The sequence below is a fragment of the Hermetia illucens genome, chromosome 1, assembly GCF_905115235.1.
Source record: "Hermetia illucens chromosome 1, iHerIll2.2.curated.20191125, whole genome shotgun sequence".
Taxonomy (NCBI): domain Eukaryota; kingdom Metazoa; phylum Arthropoda; class Insecta; order Diptera; family Stratiomyidae; genus Hermetia; species Hermetia illucens.
Genome location: NC_051849.1, coordinates 206,864,504 through 206,878,302, shown reverse-complemented (window position 1 = coordinate 206,878,302; position 13,799 = coordinate 206,864,504). Strand labels below are relative to the sequence as shown.

At 44.0% G+C, this 13,799-nt stretch overlaps 1 protein-coding gene across 1 annotated transcript in view; it reads left to right on the top strand.

The window, feature by feature from the left end:
• LOC119650837 (bone morphogenetic protein receptor type-1B) overlaps positions 1-13,799 on the top strand; it is a 397,530-nt gene that overhangs the window by 46,981 nt on the left and 336,750 nt on the right. The gene's annotated exons all lie outside the window — the stretch shown is intronic.

The following is a 13,799-nucleotide window of genomic DNA, read 5'->3' as shown; positions in this document are numbered from 1 at the left end:
TCTCGGTAAATGTCCCATCGTCCTTCTTCAAACCGACAGAGGATATTCTCCCATCTTTGGCTACAGCCTTGTAAAGCCTGGTTGCATCTGTGATCTGTTCGATCCCTTCACAGAATTCCCTGAAGCTGTTCCGTTGTGCTTCCCTGATCGTGTTGCTATACGCAGTCAATCCATTTTTGTACCTCTGCCAGTCCGCGGTTTGTTTTGCCCGGTTGAAGAGTTTTCGTGTCTCTGTTCTCATTCTGGTCAGGTTCCTGTTCCGCTATGGTACATCCCTTGATGACTTAACTGTCTTAGCCGGACAGCTGGCCTCATATGCGTCAATGATGACTGTTTTGAGGTTTTCCACCACTGTTCCTGGTTCCAGTTCGCTCCTGATGTCAGTTCCCCCTTGAAGGTGGGCAGTGTTGTTGCTCAAGTGTGCTGCGTAGGATTCCCAATCCGTTCTCCTGGGATTCCTTATTATTCTTTCTATTTCGGAGTTACATTCAATGTCGAATCTGATTATCCTGTGATCAGACATAGAGGGCTCATCCGACGCCCTCCAATTCCTGATCATTCCGTTCATTAGGGTATTTCCTAGAGTTGTGTCTAGTACCTCCTGTCTAGTGCTGGTCACAAATGTTGGAGTGTTTCCTAAGTTATATATTTCTAACTTATTGCTAAGAATAAATTCAAAAAGGTACTCACCTCTATGATTGGTGTCGCTGTTTCCACAGACTTCGTGGTGGACGTTGGCATCGCAGCTGAGGAGAAATGGTAACGCCCTCTTCTCACAATACTTAGCCAGTTTAGCGACTTGTTCCGGTGGAGCCCGGATTTCGTCTCCTGAGAAGTATCCCGATGCCACGACTGCCTCTCGAGTGCTCCTCCCGGCTTCCAATGAGACTTGGATAACCACAAGGTCCCCGGTTAAAAACTCTGAAACACATATGTATTTTAAATTACGTTTAAGAATCATACAAGCTCTTGGTTTTTCTCAAGAGGAGTCTCAAATTACCGGCATGTTTCTTCCTTGCAGACCGCGAATCTGCCTCCGGTACATCTAGGGCTCCTGAGGCAGCACCATTCCAATGTTCTCCTTGGAACTTACCCTTGCAATTACCGCAGATGCAGCTTTCGCATGGTGGAGGTTTATCTGGGCTATCTTAGTGCTGGCCATTGGCTCCGTAATTGTTTGGAGCTCTTCTCCACTGTCGGAGTATCGCCCTCCTCCTTTGACATGGCGCTTTCCTGCGCATCGCTGTCCACCCTGACCCCTTGGAGTCCTAGGTCTAGGTTGTCCAGCTCCTGCTCTTCACTGAACAGCAAGCCTACTTCCCTGGTTGATCCAGTTCTTTCCGCCTCTCTGGCTTCCGACACTGCTTCAGGGACCTCGGTATGCTTTTCATCGGGTGTCTCCTCCGAGGTATCTTTCCTCGGCTTTTCCCTGTGCACATGCACAGGTATGTTGCCAAATCGGTAGTTGATATGGCAACTCCGACGTTTGATTGCCTCCAGGGATCGGTCATCTATCCCGATCGTGAGAGTTTACCTTTGCCCTCCACCTTGCTTCTGAAGACTCTCCATAGTCGGGTATGGAGATCTTCATTCTGAGCGATTAGGAGGCCCATAAGGTCTTCCGTTTCTATTGTCGCGGCTTTTGGCAGAAAAACTGTCACTATGTGGGCTCCTGGTATATCATGCCCAGCACATGTTGACAGTTCCACCCCTTCCCAGCCTGGCAATCTGAGAACTATGGTTCTAATCCATTCTGCAGTGTCCTCCGCCGCGCAGTCCACCAGTATAAGGCTTGGTCGAAAACGTATCCCGGTGAACACAAGTTTCGAAGTCCATCCCTTGCACATCTGCGTGACGACAAGGCCCTCAATGGTTTCCTGCTCCTCACGAGTGAGTATTTGCTCGAGAAACATTTTTGGCAGTATGGCCAGTTGAATGTCCTTGACCGCACTCGTATAGCTAATGGCGGGTTTCCTGAGTCCTGCCTTCACTCCTGACCTGCCTACGTTTCCTGCCCCCTTAGGTTCAGGTTTGGATTTTTTGGGAGCATTCCCTTCATGCGGGCTAATCTCTGCTGCTCTCCGCTTTCTCGGCTCCGGTAGAGATGGCTTAGGTCTGCCCTGAGCTTTCTTAAGGGCCTCTTCTGGTTTCGGGCCTTCCTTCAGATAGCGCAGGTCTGATATATTTGTCTCAGACGTGCTTTTGCTGGTTCCTGCTCTTTGAGCAGTGGCGTTCGTTGGTTGTTGTCCACGCAGTATACCAATGTTAAACTTGGATCCACTGCTTGACGTCCCAACTTCTCCCTTCTTGGGTGTAATCACCTGGCTCTCAGTATTTCGGAAATGTGCCTCCGCCTGATTAACCAGTTTTTGTGCGGTACGGGGCTCCGCTTTGTTGGTTTTCGTTTTCTTTTCTTTGTTGTTTGTATTCATTTGACTCCCACTAGTATGGGGGTTAGGAGGTCCGCCGTACCATAGCCCCCCGTAGCACGGTAAGGTCTAACTTACTTACTGATGCGACCAGGTATCAGTGAGGCTCCGTTTGAATACAGTCAGTTACCCCCGGATAGTTTGCGGTCCAATGGGCACGGTTCGCACAACACTCTGAATTGGGGGACGTGTTTTTCGACTCCCCAGCCTAGATCCGCAGCGTTTTGTTCATAGTAGGGTCTACAGGGTGTGGCTATCACCACTCACGGTCTTGGTAGACGAGAGGCTTGGCCCCTGAAAAGCCACGCACTGCCCCAGAGGAGAGACAGCTCATCCTCAGAGAGAGATAGGTTGGCCTGCAGTGCACTGCTTGACCCCCCTAGTTTAAGATATCCAAATTTATCCCTCAAGAGTGTGGGGCCGAAATTTTTCACCCAAGGACTTAAAAATTCTGTGGGACAAATAGCAAAGAAGCGAAGTGAATTCAAAACTGCAACTTTGTCTCCATCCGTACACAGTAAAAAATTTTTACTGGGAACCGATTGTATCTTTTTGCTGCCATGTACCACTTTCAACGCCAACTTAGGAAAGTATTGCATTATGCGGTGTCCACCTTGCAACTACGCTCGTTGCAGTATTTGGCTATGACCAAAAATGATCTTTGTAAGACCAGCATAGATATAAAGGCTAACACTCGATTGAAATGGACGGTGGGCATAGTGCGCAACAGGGTAATAAGATTTATCTAAAAGGCGAGGAACCTACTCGACTCCACTCAATATGACCACTATGACCTTATTCAGAGGGAGGGTCCCAAGAGTGCCGGTTGCATTTTCCAATGATAATAAGTTTCTTCTATGCCATTAGTATCTTTCAGATACAGATAAACTCTATTGAGCTATTTTTTTTCCTTCATCTTGGTGTAATCATCCTACGATCATTTTCTCTTCTTATTTCAATGACTTGAGGTGTTTTCGTCTTTTTTTTTTCTTCAAGACAACAATACCATTTTTAGAGCAAATACAGATGATAGTACGGTAAAACGGAATGCAATGCAACATCGTAATGTTGTGACAAGTGGTGGCTCTATATAGTCAGTTACCATTAATGGAAGAAATAGTTTTCCTTCTGTTATTTTACTTTAATGAGCACCTCTGGCTATATTTAGCGAAATTATTTGTATTATTCAAGAGAGTTGTGCAGCTGCATGGCACAGTAGTGCTGGAAAATGGTGAGAATTTTTCTTTTCTAGTATGATCCTGACCATTTGTAGCACAAATGCAAGCTTGACTTTATTTATTTATGAGAATGATATGAGGTTGCATTACTTGAGTCAATAACCCGCTTGGATAATAGAAGATGCACGTCAGATAGTCATTGTTATTGTTGACATCATCTTCTAGTTATGAAGCTACTAAATTTTATTGGTGGTAATTAATCAGAATTTTCGAAGTTCCAGATAAAACGCATTGAGGTTCCCTTAATTGGATGAGAAATTAAATGGCTCTAATCTAAGGTCCTGGATAATTTCCTTGACTTGATTCAACATTGTCAGGGTTTGGTTATTTTTTAATCCTTAACGAGATACCTCCATCCATCGTCTATTAAATATCAAGAATATTGATAGTATCCATCATTCCCCAAACGCTTACCAAATATCTGCTGCTGGGTAGATAAATTTATTCACATATGCGAGTAATCCATTCCTTGATCATGACTGCGTAATGGCCGAATTGGTTTAGCGTCAGCTCCTCGATCCTGTTGCCCTTTTGAGTCTCTAGCAGTCATAAATGTTTCAGGTTGCCTTTGTGCTTGTCTCACTGTTGTAGGCTTATCACTCATGCAGCAGTAATAATCTCAATTAAAGGGGGGGAGGTGTGGGGGGTATTACGGAAAATACTTACCTTTTCTGCATGGGCCCCAGTCGGTTCATATGGTATACAGATTGTAAGAATTCTATATATTTCATTCTGACAACCATTGGGTATGATGACTGCACAGTGTAATGATTTTCATCGCTAATCTCCTCGTGGCTAGGTGTAATCTTACTGATCATTCTTATATTTATTATGGCAATATCCTCGTTGATCTATGCCACATTCAGTGCTATTTGTAAAGAGTCGGAATATATTCGTCCCGATTTCTGGATTGTAATGGGTTCTGTGTAAAGGCTTTCCATGCCAAATGTTTAAGAGGATACCTTCTGCGTTCCCCCTGTGTTTGGGTAGAATTTTCTTGGAACGTTACCTATCGTTTTGATGTTTGCTGCGGTACCACGTTATCTGATGCAATTTAATTGCTATGTCAACACGCGGCTACAATGTCCGCTGCTACTTCATCGGGCAGTAGCGTAATCTCGGCTTCTGAGGTTTAGCTCTGTAAATACCCTGCCTGCGATTGCGGCTAATATTACTGGCGCCATATCTAAGCGCTCGATGGTGCCTCCAGGCTAAACTATCCTTAAAAACTGCCTTCCATACAAGGGACACGATACTTACTTGGCTTCGGTGCTACTGTCACGGAACGGGCATCTTCGCGTACTTCCTCCAGCGCCTCATTGATGCTTACCACCGCTGAACTGTGGATCGCATCTGACGTCACCTCGGTCTCATGTCGCTTCTGTGGCCCCCTGTTGCCTCACCATTGAAAGAACTATTTGTATCGAAGCTAGCTTACTCCACTACTTCGAATGATATTCTGGCCTATATCGGAAGCAAGACCAATTCAACTCCGTAATCAGTCTCATGGATGAAGCTGACGAAGGATGGTCACTTGGAATGATGGCTTCCTTCCAATGACAAATCCCTATGATTTCACCGTTCTCGTCCAAAGTTGTTTCTGGTTCCGAGGCGTTTTCTCAAGCCTTATCAAAGAACCAGGAGTTTCGAGGAAAATTATTCGGCCCGTTCGACTGTCTCGCCGATCTTATATAAGACTTTTTTAAAAAAAGGTAATAGGTTTCAGGATTAAGCTGATTTTGACTTAGTCTGCCTTGGTCTCACTCATACGATTGCCAACCATTACGGATGTCGAAGAATCATGGAACCAAATGAAAGACACGATCCACAAAGCGGCCTCTGCAACCCTCGGGGTCACCAAGCCAGGTAAGCGGTACATCAACCGAGATACTTGGCTTTGGAATGATGATGTTGAAATGAAGGTCCGTGAAAAGAAACGCCTCTACCACAAATTTCTCGACGATAAAACGCCTGCTAATTGGCAAATTTATAAGAATGCCAACCGCAGAAGAACTCGTGCGCTGGGTTCAATTGCTCTACCACGATCCGAAAAGTAAAGTTCGAAGTATGGCGGGTGTATCAAAACCGCTTCGTGTCTCTGTTGGTGTTCATCAAGGAAGTGCCCTCTCACCACTTCTCTTTGTCCTTGTTATGGACACCGTCACACGGGATATCCGTCCAGCGCCCTACACACTGCTTTATGCGGATGATGTTTTCCTAGCATCTGATAGCAAAAATGACCTCGAGCAACTTGTTCAAAAATGGAATGATCGCCTCATGCAACACGGTCTCAGATTGAATTTAAACAAAACTGAATTTTTGACGACCGATCCCCATGAAACAGGCACAATCACTGTCAGCGGCAGTGATCTGCCCAGAACTGAGCGATTTAAATACCTCGGGTCAACGCTATCAGCCAATGGAGAACTGCGTTATGAAATTGCTTCACGCATTAACGCATCCTGAATGAAGTGGCGTTCCACAACTGGTGTCCTTTGTGATCGACGTATCAACGAACGTCTCAAATCTAAAATTTACCGCAATGTCGTCCGTCCAGTCGCTCTCTATGGTTCTGAGTGTTGGCCGACCATAAAAGACAATGAACGGCGTCTTGCGATAATAGAGACGAAGATGCTACGTTGGACTAGTGGCGTCACACGTTTAGATCACATCCGAAATGAGGATATCCGCGATCGTTATGGGGTTGCACCGATCGTGGAAAAGTTGCGAGAGAGGCGTCTTCGATGGTATGGTCACGCAATTCGTGCAAACGAGAATTCACTTGCCAAGATTGGTCTGAACATCACCGTCGATGGTAAACGACCAAAGGGCAGACCTAAGCAACAGTGGCTTGATACGCTGGATGGGGATTTGAAAGCCTCGAGATTGCACCCAGATCAGGCATTCGATAGAGCCAAATGGCGAAGCCGATCATGACGAGCCGACCCCGCTTGTGAACGGGACAAAGGCTGAAGAAAAAGAAGAAGATTATCAGTGCTTCTCTACCTTTCATTCTTTGTGGCGACTTTAGCCTTCTTGACCTATTGCTCCCGGCTTTCAATTCCCACAATTCCTTTCCTTTATCCACACCTGTGTTACCCGCTAATTTAACCTTTCGAGAAATGACTTAAATCGCATTCTTGATATTGTCCTCTCCAACTTCCCTGTGCGATGTTTTTCTCGATCCCCATATCCCTCTCTTACATGGCTCTTGCCGTTCATCATCTTGCTGTCAAGTTTCTCAAATCATTTGACTTCACTCTCCTGTCGTGCGTAAATCTGCCAAGTTTCACTTTCGGAAGGCGAATTTCGAAGGCATGAACTTAGTCCCACCGACAATCAGCTGGACCCCTTTCTCTCTCCATAAACGTGTGACCAAGCACTGAACACTTTCTAAACAATTCTGTCAGATCTCCATCTTTGTTACGTCCCCTCCTCTCCTAAGTCATTGCGCTCTGGTGCGTCATCGAACTTCACAATAAAGCTTCGTAAAAAACTTGTTGCGACAACCTCAAACCATTCTAGTTTCACATTCGTAATTATGCTTGTCCAGCTATCTCCTCCTTCCATTAAAATCTCTTGCTCCTCTGGTAACTCTTAACAACTCTCTTGTGATTTACGCTACTGTTCCTCGGTCTATGTTCCCTGTTCTCTCTCTTCTTATTTTCGACTAGTGGATGCAATTTGCGCCGTATCTCCTGCCACTCCCCTCCTTATCCCTTTCCAAGTTGAGTACCTCATTGGCAACCTTGATGTCTTCTTAACCTCTTTATGGTTAAAACTGTCAGTCCATTTCGTTTCCCTTCTCCATTATTTTCAACAAGAACCTCGAAAAGGACCATTTCCTCATTGGCAAACTTGATGTCTCCTTAACCTCTTTATGGTTAAAACTGTCAGTCCATTTCGTTTCCCTTCTCGAAAGGGACCATTTCCTAGCGTGTGCTCGACTTCAACTATTTTGTGGTCTAATGTCTAAATTCAATTCAGTTCGACAATGTAAGTTACAAGATACTTTTAAAGAAAATCACCTCTCTCAGCGTTTCCTTATCACTTGGAGCATGGCTTGCCTCTTACCTTTCCAATCGATCGTGCCCCGTCTTTTTTTATGGCTGCACATCCTGGTCCTTTTCCTCTCCTCTGGCGTCCCTTAAGGTTCTTTTCTGGTCCTTTATTATTTTTTTTCTTTATAAACGACCTTCGCCCCCTTACTTGTCCCTATTTGCTCTGGATTTATGTTGACTTTTCAATCTTTCCTTGGGTTTGATGGACTAATCGGGAGAAAAAAGTCAAATAATTTTGATAATGGTGAGACGAGGGTCTTCTTCAAAATATCTCATTGCAAGGACGTTTCATTTTGCAATAGAGGTGGGAGGATATCGATCGTACCTTTAATTTTCAACCCTTTCCTGCTCCTCAGAAAGATTTCTCATCATGGGTACGCGTAGTTTAGGATAGAGCTTAACCCTCGGATTAGGTTCGTTCGTTCTTTCGAGTTAAAATTTTTGACCACTATAAAGTCAAAGTTATCAATATTTTCCAAATTGTAGCCCCAGTGACGATGTTCTGCCTAGATGGCTTTCTATTTTGGGCCGCGATTTTAGTTTTTTTGTTAATGGACCCGTAATCTTACTTTCTTTGAGAGGATAATATAAACCACGTCTCTATTTGTTAGTGCTCTTCTGAATCTCTGATAATATCGTCTGGAAGGAGTTCTCCTGTGTCTATAAACTTGCTGACGAATGCCCTCCCGTTTTTCATAAGAAAGGAAAGCATGATCGGCATTGATTACTGAGCAATATACATACTTGCCTTACATTTCTATGTGGAATATACTTCGTCAGATGCATCAATGCCCTGCCACTGCTGATTCCTGACAATGTGCTTTAGCTTCCTCCACGACGTTCCAAGAATCCGAATAAAATTGGCTGGGATATGATCGTTGAAAGATAAGACGAAGTCTGCCTCTGATTAAATCGTCCTGGGCCCGCACCCAACGTCCACTTTGAATGAGTGTTCTCCTCGCTCGGGGACCTTATAGGAGCCTTCATATGGTCGCTGCAGCGGCCTTTAGGGATGTTGAACACTCGTTGCGCCTGACGATGGCGGAAGCGGCACAATAAAGCCGGAGGCGCAACAATATAATCTCTCCAAGACCGTCTCTTTTTTCATAGACCAGGTCGTCGGTAGCAAACTCTCGGGCGGGTGTACGGAGGCCAAGCAAAACGAAAGGTAATATCTGCTACCAGGACGGACCATCGCTTGCCATAATAGCGACCTTCATCGTCCGATGTCAACGTTCCAGTATCCCATTGGACTACGGATGATATTCAGTTGTTCCAGGAGTTCTCTAAGCTCCGAGAAGAGAGCAGGTTCGAACTGCATTCTCTGGTCTATGATTATTCCGGCTGGAGCACCAAAGCACGCAACTCACTCTTGACAGAGGGTTTCATCACATGACTGTGCTGTAATGCCCTTCATAGATATTGCCTTAGGCCACCGCGTAGCTGTGCGAGTCTCGCAAAGGGTCTGGATTGGATTATTGGATTGTGTCGGAATGCCTTGTAAATACATCTACTTCCCTCTTAAGATGTGTAGTGTCCTTACACTTCTGACTCTCTGATCCAAGAATAAACATCCCTGTTCATGGACAGCGAGGAGTATTTGTTAACGACTGGCCAGTTCGTTATCCGAATGTTGGGGTGTGCAGAATCATGCATTGAGCGAAATATTTCTATACGGAGCGGGGGGTGGTCGGAGTCACAGTTTGTTCCTCGATGTGGTCTCACGTCGAGAATGCTGGATCATCATCTATCTAGTTGAAAGTAATGTCATCTGCCAAGGTAATACCATTTATTTGTTTGTGCGGTCGTGGCATCAATCATCTCCGAGCCTGTTCATCCTGTTTCTGTACATGATGTTTGTATTTCTGGTGGATAACAGGTTTTAGACCAGGTCAACTGAGTTAGATCCCCTTGACGAAAGGGTGCAATCAGGTAGGATATAGTATGGCGAAGTTATCCCAACTAAGCTGGGCGTTAACCTCCACTTTTTGCTCACCTTGTATTACTAAAGATTGTACTAAATTCGGTGCCTCAAACCCTCCTATATGTTAATTAGATGGATTTTTACTTTACATTGCGTCTTGGCTCGGATATGAACTTGCATATTTTCTAGTGAGACGTTCGTTCATTTTCACAATTTTCCCTGCTTCATTATTAACGTCTCATTATTCCAATAGGGAACCTATCATAAGTTCAACGCTCTAATCAGGTATGGGTTTGCGGGTTGTGATTAGTAGTAGGCCTGAAGCAGGTCGTCTTGGTTACAAGCTCTGCGTACCAGAAGGCAGAATGAGAGTCGTATTAACAGAAATAGAATTGAACCCGTTGTTTAATTTGTGGCATTCATTGCTTATGTTCAAGTCCGTTTTTCGTTTTCCCCTCGGGCTTCGTTCCTTGCTTCTGGCGATTTTTCCATTGTATATTCTATGTCTACTGTTCCTTCCTTTGTGAAAGATAGAACATTCACACAATCCCTTTATTGTTATTGTTTCTTCCTTTTTATTTTTGGGGAGACTATTCTTTAGTTGTATTATCATCAAGTGATCAAGTAATAGCAGTCACACAAGCATAAAGAGGAACATAAACATTCATGACGGCTGCGATTTGAGTAGAAGGCAACGAGTGGGATGATCTGGGGCTCTGCCTTCTCAACTATCGCTTTTTAACCCGAACATCAGTTCAAATTATCTGTTCAAACCTCAGAATCTCGATCTTCTTGTCCTAAGGTTGAGTTCCGGTTGTGTCATGGAAACTCATGATTGTCTTTTTCCTTGCCCTGTTTCTATAGATTTACCACTTGCACAACATTAAATGTGATGGTAGGGAAATTGGAGAATAGTTTCGTTGGGAACGAGATGCGGAAAGATGAGAGCAAGGAAAAAGTGATTGGATGGATGCCTTATGACTTAGAAAGGAGTGCAAGGAGGCATATGTGTAGGGTGTCCCTTAGACTGTCTCTAATACTGTTTGGAAGTGAACCTACTCTTTTAAATCATAATCCCAGAGGACCTACCCTCGCAAATTTCTACCGGGCGCGTCCCAGCAAGTCCTTAATAGAAAAATAGGCTTAGCTCCCAAAAAGGTGGAAGATGTGAGGAGGGCGGCTGAAGTGGCCAGCGAAACTCACGTAGCCGTGACTCCTGGGAAAGAGAGTGGATTTCTCAAGGCTGATGTGGAAGCTTGGAGAAAGGTGGAACTTCGAAAAAGAAAAGATCGGAGGAATATAGGACTGAAGGCGATCATCATCTCCAAACGAGGTGAATGGTCATACGCTGATATTCTTAGGAAGGTTTCAACAATGTGGGACACAATGTCAGCCGGACTAGACATTCTCAGAGAGAAAGTTTATGTTGGAGCTCAAGAAATCCCAGGATCTAACCACAGACAAATTCTTCAGCCAAACCGGAAAGCCGGCATAAGTATTAGCAGGCCGGACATCACTATAATATGCAAAGATATAGATATGATTACCATGAAGGAGAAGGTTCGCGAAGACTTGGAGAATCAATTTGATTTTATTGGACTGCAAGAGTCGACGATATCATCAGCCTACCAGTGGAGGCAGCAGTCAAAATGTTAGTAGCATGGAGAGTAAGAATATGCTGGGTTATGTGTCGGTTTAAGGAGCAGTTGGCACTGAATTGATGTTTTAGATGCCTTGACTTCGATCACATCGCGAAGGCATGCGCCAGTCCAAATGATAAGTTGAAGCAATACAAGAGATGTAGAATGGGAGGCCATATCAGAAAGGACTTTGGAGCTGACCAAAATTGCCTACTGTGTAAAGTGAAGGAGGATGTGGACCATCGGCGCATTGCAGGCGGTAGCAAGTGCCCGGAATACAGAAAAGCTCTAAAGACAAATTGTAGATGAGTTGGATATAGATCAACTGTCGCAGGACCTATTCTCGCAAATTGTTTCCAACATAGATGTAGTGATATTTAGTGAGCTATCGTTAACCATTGCGGGTGATTTTAATGCGTGAATGGGGCAGTCGAACAACGAATGTGAGAGAACGTGTTCTGCTGGAAGCATTCGCGGAGCGAGACGCGATATTGGCGAATGTTTTGACCTCGTACATTTTCAGGGGAAGGGGCTTCAGTCAGCAGAGTTGCTTGGCGAGACAGTGAGGACTATCTTCACAGCGATCATCTGCATGGAAATCAAGGGCGAATCGAGTTCGAGAAAGAACTCTCGCAAAATGGCGGGTGGCTGGGTTGGAAAAGACGTTTCCGCGGTGCTCAGGTTTGATATATCCCGGGATGCTACGGTCAGAGAAAAAGTCACTCAAATTGCTCGATGGGTGATGGAATCAACCCATGCTTCTATGCCCAGAAGGCGACTGGTCCCCAGTAGGCAACCCAACTACTGGTGGAACGACGTAATCGCAAGTTTGCGAGCCGCATATTCCCGGGCAAGGAGGCTTAAGAGAAAACCTGATAGCTGCAGTTGACAGGAAACGCGCAACTGCCTGGCCGCTTTAAAGAAGTCATTCGAAGGAGTAAGAAGAACTGCTTCATGCAGCTGTGCGAGCATGCTGACGTAAACCATTGGGGTGGGGCATACAAGTTGTAGTAAGTAATGAAAAGGCTGCAAAGATGACTTGTCCGCGCCTCCTGAAAGAGGTTGTTGCCACTCTGTTCCCTCACCACGAGAACAGCGGAAGGCAAACGGTTGTTTAGTTTAACGAGAGCATATTACCTTAGGTAGCAGCAGAGGAGCTGCAGGTAATTAGCGGTAAAATCGGCGACAATAAGGACCTAAGTTTGGATGGCATTTCCAATAGAGCTTTGAAGGTGGCAGTGAAGACAAGGCTCGATCTTTTTGCTAACATCTTCGAAGCGTGCTTAAAGGAGGGAATATTCAGGCTAGGATTGATGTTAAATAGCTCTGACAAAAATTATTTCCTCTATCTGCAGCGAAATTGGGTTAACACCAACAGACAGTCCTGACACTATAATAAAATAAAAGCTATATTTGAATTGATTTATGAATTGCTCTCATTTGAGTTTATTGTTCATTTCCTAACTCAAAAAATTTATGTTTTTTTTTTAAAAAAAAAAGAAAAAAAAATAAATTCACTGACGCAAATTGACGGTATAATAAATCAGTGATGAGGACGATGATTTTTCTTTCATTGCTCGTTAAATTAACTACATTTTGTCATTTCACAAATCGTTAAAAATAATTTATTTTATCTAACCAAAGGCACGTTCTTAAGGAGAAAGATATATAGACATAAAATTTTGGAAGTTGCGCAGTGATTTGTTGAAAAATTTCGGTTCTGATTATGATTGACTTTTTGTGATTCGCGAGGGGTATGAATTCTAGATATTTGTTCTCAATTAAGCTCCGTGAATTTGGTGAAAATTATGTTTATTGAGTTCGTTTTGCCTTGTCTCTCTGTGGGCCTTAATGAACCAAAGACTGTCCATCACCTCGGCATCCACTTAAACCTTAACCGCTTTATGGAAATATGTAATAAAAATCACTCATCGTCTCCATAAACACCACGGTTTAGCCCAGGCTAGTCCCGGACACGGAGGGGTCAAAATTCGCTTCTATCCCATCTCATGCTATTTATAATAAACATTCAAGTGTCTTCCTCACCTTGGTAATTTCAACAATAGCCCGAATGATAAATGTTCGAATGTTTAATAATTGTTTCTTGTTACGATAACAGTCAGTTGATTAGTCGCAGGCGCCAGCTATCTTGTAAATCTTTCACGAGCTCCACCATCAGAGCCAGAAGAATAGCGTATGGAGTCGGCTTCAGGTTGGATCCAAGAGGCCCATATTGTCTTATTCTTTTCTCGGTGTTCGATTCGGGCTATATTTCGCAGTCTTAACGAACTTTCAATGAAAAAGAGAAGAAGAATTGACGCAAGATGAGCAAAGTACAACAGCCAGATACAAATATACTATAATTTTGATAGGGACCAAAAAAAAAGATGAAAAATCACATTCAGAATAAGACACAATGCAAGATAGTGAGGTTCACTTAATCAACTTAAAAATTTCTTTGGTATCATCTCCATCATCAGATCAGAAGTTTCGATTTGGACTCATAT